Source organism: Hemitrygon akajei, chromosome 6, assembly GCF_048418815.1.
Source record: "Hemitrygon akajei chromosome 6, sHemAka1.3, whole genome shotgun sequence".
In the NCBI taxonomy this organism is placed as follows: Eukaryota; Metazoa; Chordata; class Chondrichthyes; order Myliobatiformes; family Dasyatidae; genus Hemitrygon; species Hemitrygon akajei.
Window position 1 is genome coordinate 182,587,419 of NC_133129.1, and position 8,935 is coordinate 182,596,353.

Here is an 8,935-nt window from a genome sequence, read left to right on the forward strand (position 1 = left end):
TGATTACATGATGTCATTAACAAAACAGATGTATTGTGTACATTGATTCCATTAAAAACCTCTTACTGTGCAGATTCCAAATGAAACTTTGGCATTAGCCACTTCACACAGTACTTCATTCTCTCAGACAAGTTCAAGTTTATTGTCATAGAAACATATATATGCGCAGTGTCTATAAAAAGTATTCACCCCCCTATTCTTGGAAATTTTCATGTTTTATTGTTTTACAACCACAGTGGATTTAATTTAGATTCTTTGACACTGATCAACAGAAAAAAAAACTCTTTTGTGTCAAAGTTAAAAACAATCTCTGCAAAGAGATCTAAATTAGTTACACATATAAAACACAAAATTATTGCTTACGGAAGTATTCACCCCTTTGAGTATTTAGTAGATGCACCCACGGCAGCAATTACAGCCTTGAGTCTGTGTGGATAGGTCTCTATCAGCTTTGCACATCTGGACACAGCAATTTTTCACCATTCTTCTTTACAAAACTGCTTTGTCAGATTGTATGGGGAACATGAGTGAACAGCCCTTTTCAAGTCCAACCACAAATTCTCAGTTGGATTGGGGTCTGGTCTCTGACTTGACCAGGACATTAACTTTTTTGTTTTTAATCCTGAGTCACAGTCCTCCTGCAGACTGCATCAGGATTCCCTCCAGGATTTCCCTGTATTTTGCTACATTCATTTTACCCTCTGCCTTCACAATCCTTCCAGGGCCTGCTGTAGTGAAGCATGATGCAGCCACCACCGTGCTTCATGATAGGGATGGTGTGTTTTTGATGATGTGCAGTGTTTGGCTTACGCCAAGCATAGCGTTTAGTCTGATGGCCAAAAAGCTCAATTTTGGTTTCATCATTCTGTTGAACCTTCTTCCAGCTGACTTCAAAGACTCCCACATGCCTTCTGGCAAACTCTGGCCAAGATTTCATGTGAGTTTTTTTCCAACTGTGCCTTTCTCTGCCACTCTCCCTTAAGCTGTGACTGTTGAAGCATCCGGTACAGTTGTTGTATGCACAGTCTCTCCCAACTCAGACATTAAATCTTGTAATTCCTCCAGAGTTGTCATACGTCTATTAGTGGCCTCCCTCACTCATCCTCCTTTTTGAGAAGGGCCTTCTCTAGGCAGATTTACAGCTGCGCTACATTCTACCCATTTCTTGATAATTGTACTTCAAGAGATATTCAGTAGCTTGGAACTTTTCGTCTATCCATCTGTGCTCTTCAATAACCTTTTCGAGAAGTTGCTTGGAGTGTTCTTTCGTCTTCCTGGGGTAGCTTTGGCCAGGATACTTCCAGTTACAGGTGTAGTTTTACTACAATCAGTTGAAACACCTTGACTGCAGATGGGTTTCCAAAAACAGATCTCCATTTAACTATTCATGTGACTTCTAAAACCAATTGACTGTACCTGTGATGATTTGGTGTGTCATATTAAAGGGGGTGGGGGTAGTGAATACTTATGCAAGCAATCACTTGGTGTTTTATATTTGTAATTAATTTAGATCACTTTGTAGAGATGTTTTCACTTTGAGATGAAAGAGTCTTTATATGTTGATCTGTATCAAAAAAAGCCAAATTAAATCCACTGTGATTCAATGTTGTAAAACGATAAACGTGAAAACTTCCAAGAAGGTGCATTTACATCACAAATTAAATATAATGTAATATAATGCCACCACTTCATGCATGAGAGAGCTGGTGTGAGGAAGTTGAGTAGTCTTACAGTCTGGGGAGGAAGCTGTTTCCCATCGTAACAGTTCTTGTCCGAATGTCATGGGACCTCCTGCCTGATGGTATGGGGTCAAAGAGATTGTTGGACAGATGAGAGCGATCATTGACAATGCTAATGGTCTTGCATATGCAGGGCTCTGGGTAAGTATCTCAGATTGGTGAAAGACAGATCCTGACAATCCTCTCTGCAGTCTTTACAATCTTTTTCAGGTCCTTGCAGTTAAACGCCCTTAAATTCCCGTGCCAGGTAGTGATCAGTACACTCTCAATGGTGCTCCTGCAAAAATTGATTAGAGTGTGGTGGGGGAAGCCTCACTTGCTTCAATCTCTCAGGAAGTGAAGATGTCGTTGTGCTTTCTTAAAGAGGTTATGTTGTGACTCCAGGTGAGATCATAGAGCTTTGTGAAACAAAGACTTGACTGTCTCAAAGTGCATAACGGCTATTGAAATACTTCTGATATGTACACACTGCTGTGGTGTAGCAATACTGTGATTTATTAATGTGACCTTTACACCACCAGTTTTTTATGCTCGTATACAATGCACCGTAGTGGGCCATATCTCAAACAGTGCTGAGTCGGAGTACAGGAAAGAGATAGAGTGCTTGGTGACATGGTGTCATGACAACAACCTCTCCTCATTGTTAGCCAAACGAAAGAGTTGTTCATTGAGTTCAGAAAAGGGGCAGTGCACATGCTCCTGTTTGTATCAACCGTGTTGAGAGTGACAGCTTCAAATTCCTAGGTGTGAACATCGCCAATAACATCTCCTGGTCCAACTATGATGACACCACAGCCAAGGAAGTTCACCAACGCCTCGGTATTCCTCGGTATACTAAAGAAATTTGGCATGTCCCCTTTGACCCCCATCAATTTTAACATTGCATCATAACAAACATGGCAATTGCTCACAAGAAACTGCAGAGAGTTGCGGACGCAGCTCAGCACATCTCAGAAACCAGCCTCACCTCAATGGACTCTGTCTATACTTCTCACTCTCTCTGTGAAGCAGCCAACATAATCAAAGATTCGACCCCTCCGCCCCCCACACCTGTTGTCTCTTCTCCTCTTGCCCTTCGGGCAAAAGACACAAAAGCCTGAAAGTACACACCACTGGGCTATTGGACAGCTTCTATCCTGCTGTTGTAAGACAACTAAATAGTTTCCCTCTACAAAAGATGGACTCTTGACCTCACAGTCTACCTTTTTATGACCTTGCACCTTGTTGTCTGCCTGTACTGCACTCTCTCTGTAGCTGTTGCACTTTATTCCACATTCTGTTATTGTTTTACTGTGTTCTACCTCATGCACTGTGTAATGATTGATCAGTACAACAACATGTAGGACTATCCTTTCACTGTGTCTCTGTACATGTGACAATAATAAATCAATTCCAAATCCAATTCTAATACCCATGAAACCAAACCTTGGAAATGTTATTGAGCCGCTCAATAAGTTTGGCAGGATTTTGTGGTTGTGAATAATTATCCGTTGCAGCCCATATATCCCCAGGCACCTGGATTTTTCATCTGGACAAAAGAGTCAAAGTTTGGCAAGGCATCTGGAGAATTTCAATGTATTTAAGGATATAAATCAGGAGACAAAAGCTAGTCTCAGTAATGGTGGTAGATAATCAGAAGATCCAGTGCTTATTTTCCCCAAGCAGTGCAGCTGATCAACACCTCCACCCACTAAACCACCCTTTCGTGCCCCAACCGCCTCTATTTTATCATTTCCTGTCACCTATGTATAGATATTCCTGTGCCTAGCCTCACTTCATGGACATGTATATAAGTTAATTTCTATTGTGCTTTTTTTTGTGTTCTTTATCTTATTGTCTGTTTGTCTGTGCTGTATCAGATCCGGGTAACAATTATTTCATTCTCCTTTACACTTATTTACTGGAAATTAAATTAAATAATTTTGAATCTTTAGAGAAGGGAATCTGGGTGGCACAAGGGTGCAGCCAGCCAAGCTGATACCTCACTCACCTGGGTTCAAACCTGACACCTATGGCTGTCATTGACCCGCAGAGTTATACTGGGCAGGAAAAGGCCCTTCAGCCCCAGTGACCCCTGTTGGCCAAGATTCCCATCTAACCTTGTCCCATTTGTCAGCATTTGCTTCATGAATCACTGATTTATGCTAAAAAAAACACCACATCATCCTGGCCAAGAGAGCCAGCTCTTGGCAATTGCTTACAATACATTTGACAAGCCATTGATTTGTCTAAATCTGGGTTTTGTTTATTTATTTATAGAGTGAAACTGCACAGAAACAGGTCCCTCTGTTCTACAACAGAGACAGTGGAGAGTGGAGAGAGCGAGCATTTTCAAGTTCCTGCGTGTCAAGATCTCTCAGGATCTAACCTGGTCCCAATATATCAACATAGTTACAAAGAAGGCAAGACAGCAGCTATACTTTATTAGGAGTTTGAAGAGATTTGGTATGTCAACAACTAATCCCAAACCTCCACCTTCTTGCAGCTCTACCCACTCAAGGGAAAGGTTTCAGGAGTAAACCTCGAAGAAATATCCTGAGCTGGAGTCCCTAAGGCAGTCCTACACTAAACTCAAAGCAAACTGGCAGCTCCTGCGATGCCAGACTGTATGGGTGTCTACCACTCATCAGCTGCACGGAGAGGGGGAGGCTGCAGAATGGCATCCACTTGCTCTTACTGTGCTATTGTACTGTGAATCCTATGGTGTGTTTCCTCTTGTTAACAAGAGTAAGTATGAGGCAGGATCAGAATCAGGTTTAAATTCCCTGGCATATGTCACGAAATTTGTTAAAACATAGAAACATAGAAAACCTACAGCACAATACAGGCCCTTTGGCCCACAAAGTTGTGTCGAACATGTTCTTACCTTAAAAGTTTCTAGACTTACCTATAGCCCTCTATTTTTCTAAGCTCCATGTACCTATCTAAAAGTCTCTTAAAAGACCCTATCGTATCCGCCTCCACCACTGTTGCTGGCAGCCCATTCCACGCACTCACCACTCTCTGAGTAAAAAACATACCCCTGACATCTCCTCTGTACCTACTCCCCAGCACCTTAAACCTGTGTCCTCTTGTGGCAACCATTTCAGCCCTGGGAAAAAGCCTCTGACTATCCACACGATCAATGCCTCTCATCATCTTGTACACCTCTATCAGATCACCTCTCATCCTCCGTCGCTCCAAGGAGAAAAGGTTGAATTCACTCAACCTATTCTCATAAGGCATGCTCCCCAATCCAGGCAACATCCTTGTACATCTCCTCCACACCCTTTCTATGGTTTCCACATCCCTCCTGTAGTGAGGCGACCAGAACTGAACACAGTACTCCAAGTGGGGTCTGACCAGGGTCCTATAGAGCTACAAAGTTGACAGATTCCACCTGTAAATAAATGGCACATAGTTATTACAGTCATTGAGCAGTGCAACACAAAGACAGGCCCTTTGGCCCTTCCAGTCCATGCTGACCGTGGTGCCCACCCAGCTACTACCACGTTCCTGCATTCGGTACATATTTTTCCAAGTATATTTGCCCAAATGCTTCTTCAGTGATATTGTACCCAACTCAACCATTTCCTCTAGCATTGCATTAAATATACTCAACACACTTTGCCTGAAATAGTTGCCCCTCAGCTTCCTTTTAAATCTTTTCCGTCTCATCAGGTTCCAGTAACAGTACATCTTACCCAATCATCAAAAGCCGCCCCCCCAAGCTAGCTCGAGATTGGCTTGTTTGCAGTCCTCCCATTGGCTGCCATTTGGTGCCTGCGTCAGCTGATGACATCACAGTGCAGGGAGAGTATAAACCTAGCACTGGTCCCTTTTGCTCTCTGGGTCACCATGGATTGGACATTCCTATGGAAACAACGGAAGTATGCTGAAACACTTTAGATAAATATTTGTAACTGAGAGGAACTTGAAAGGTTTACTGAGTGTTTAGTGCTTGCCTTGTCCTGTAAATAAATGGTTAACTTACTTACTGATAGTGAATGCTTTCTGTCCCCACTCAGGAACTCGCGAACGTGATTTCACACAATATATCATCCATCCATGACCCCTCCCAATGTTGGACCCCTATCCTGGAGAAAAGACTGCCACCAACCCCTTATCCATGTCTCTGATCATTTCTGTCAGGTCACCCTATTTTCAAGGAATAAATACCTAAATTAGGCCAAACACTCTTAATTTTCAGGACCTCTAATCCAGGCAATATCCTTGTAAATCTTTTGGAGTCACAGGATCACAGAACACTATAGCACAGAAATAGGCCTTCAGCCCATCTAGCCTGTGCCAAACCATTAATCTGTTCAATCCCATCAAATTGCACACAGACCATACCCCTCCCATCCATTTACCTGTCCAAACTTCTCTTAAATGTTGAAATCGACCCCGCATCTATCACTTCCACTGGCAGCTCGTTCCACATTCTTACCACCCATTGAGTAAAGAACCTCCCCCCTCATTTTCCCCTTAGACACTTCACCTTTCACCCTTAACCCATGACCTCCAGTTGTAGTCTCATGCAATCTCAATGGTAAAAGCCTACTTGCTTTTCCCCTCTCTATTATTCTCTTCTACCCTCTATCAAAACTCCCCTCAATCTTCTACGTTCTAGGGAATAAAGTTCTAGCCGTTTCAATCATTCCCCAAAACTCAGGTCAAGTCCTGGCAACATCCTTGTAAATTTTCTCTTCACTCTTTCAATCATATTTACATCTTTCCTTTAGGTAGGTGACCAAAACTGCACACAATACTTCATATTAGGCATATATCCTACTGTCTTATACTCCAATGTCTTACACAATTCCAATACAACATCCCGACTCCTCTACTCAGTACATTGATTTATGAAGACTAATGTGCCAAAAGCTTTCTTTACAACCCTATCTACTTGTGACACCACTTTCAAGGAAATGTGGATCTGTATTCCTAGATCCCTCTGTTCTACCGCACTGCTCTGTGCCCCACTGCTCACTGTGTAAATCCTAACCTGGTTTGAACTCCCAAAATGCAACACTTCACACTTGTCTGGAATTACCTCCATCTGCCATTTTTCCAGCCGGTCCAGATCCTGCTGCAAACTTTAATAGTCACTACAGCCCCAATCTTGTTGTCATCTGTAAATTTGCTGATTCACTTTACCACATTATCAGTTGACAAACAATAATGGACCCAGCACCAATCCCTATGGCACATCACGCATCACAGGCCTCGAGTCAGAGGGGCAACCATCTACAACCACTCTCTGCCATCTTCCTCAAAGCCAATGTCTAATCCAATTTAATACTACATCTTGAAGGCCAAGTAACAGAACCTTCTTGACAACCTTCTTGTGCAGATCCTTGTCAAAAGGCTTACTGAAGCCCATGCTGACAACATCCACTGGTAACATCATGTACACATCATCAACTTTCCTGGTAGCTTCCTCAAAAAACTCGATAAGAGTGGTTAGACACAACTTACCACACACAAAGCTATATTTACTATCCCACATCAGTTCTTGTCTAACCAAATACTTATATATCCAGTCTCTGAGAAAAACATTTCAATAACTCTCCTAGTACTGAAGTCAGGCTCAGTGGCCGATAGCTTTTTGGATTTTTCTTAGAGCCTTTTGTAAACAACAAAACCACTTTAGGTATCCTCCAATCCTTCGTCACCTCACCTAAGGCTAAGGATGTTTTAATATATCTCTGCTAGGGGCCCTGCAGTTCCTGCACTAACCTCCCAAAGAGTTCAAAAGAACTCCTTGTCAGGACCTGAGGATTTATCAGACCTAATTTGTCTCAAGATAGAAATCCCTCCTCCTCTATAATCTGTATAAGGTCCATGAGCTCACTGCTGCATTGCCTCACATCTATAGAACCTGTTTCCATCTCCCAAGTAGATACAGAAACGAAAAAACACATTTAAGATCTCCCCCATCAATTTCGGATCCATGCATAGATGACCACGCTGATCTCCAGAAGACCAATTTTGTCCCTTGCTATCTTTTTGCTCTTAACATATCTGTAGAAGCACTTACAGTTCTCCTTCACCTTGTCTGCTAGGCAGCCTCATGTTTTCGTTTAGCCCTCCTGACTTCCTTCCTTAGTGTTCTCTTGTGTTTCTTATACTCCACAAATATTTCATTTGTTCCTGCCTGCCTATACCTGCTATGCACCTCTTTATTTTTCTTAACCAGGCCTCAGTATCTCTTAAAAACCAAGGTTCCATAAACTTGTTATCATTGCATTTTATTCTGACTCTCAACATTTCACTTCTGATGGTCTCCCTCCTACCTTTAGCAGAAAACAATCTGTCCGATCCACATTTGCCAGATCATCAAAACTGGTCTTTCTCCAACTTAGAATCTCAACCCAAGGACCAGACCTATCCTTTTCCGTAATTACCTTGAAACTAGTGACATTATGATCACTTGCCCTGTCTCATTCTCGAATAGGAGATCACATATTGCACTCTCTCCAGTTGGGACTCCTATGTACTGATTAAGGAAACTTTAATGAACACATTTGACAAACTCTTTCCCGTCCAGCATTTTTACAGAATGGGAGTCCCAGTCAATATGTAGAAAGTTAAAGTCAGCTACTATCACAACCTTGTGTTTCTCGCAACAATCTGTGATCTCTCTTCAAATGTGTTCCTCTAAATCCTGCAGACTGTTGAGTGGTCATATCTTTGTTAATCCTCAGTTCTACACATAAAACCTCACTAAACGAGTTCTCCAGCCTATCCTGTCTGAGCACTGCCATGATATTTTCCCTGACTAGCATCGCCACCCCTCCTCATTTAGTCCCTCCTGCCCTGTCACATCTAAAACAATGGAACCCCGGAATACTGAGCTGCCAGTCTTGTCCCTCCTGCAACCAAGTCTAATTCCACATGCTGATCCATGCTGCTCATCTCCCTTTCGCACAATACTCCTTGCATTGAAATATATGCAGTTCAGAATGCATGCTCAGCTTTTAATTCCTGACCTTATATGTAGGCTTAAGAACATCTTTCTCTGCAACCACTCCACTATCTGTTCTGGTTCCCATCCCCCTGCAACTCTAGTTCCCCCCACCCCCATCCCTTGCAGCAGTAACAAATCTTCTTGATAGGATATTAGTCTGTCCAGATGCAAACTGTCCCTTCTGTATAGATCCCACATTCCCTGGAAGAGGACACAATCATCCAAAACCCTGAAGCCCTCCCTC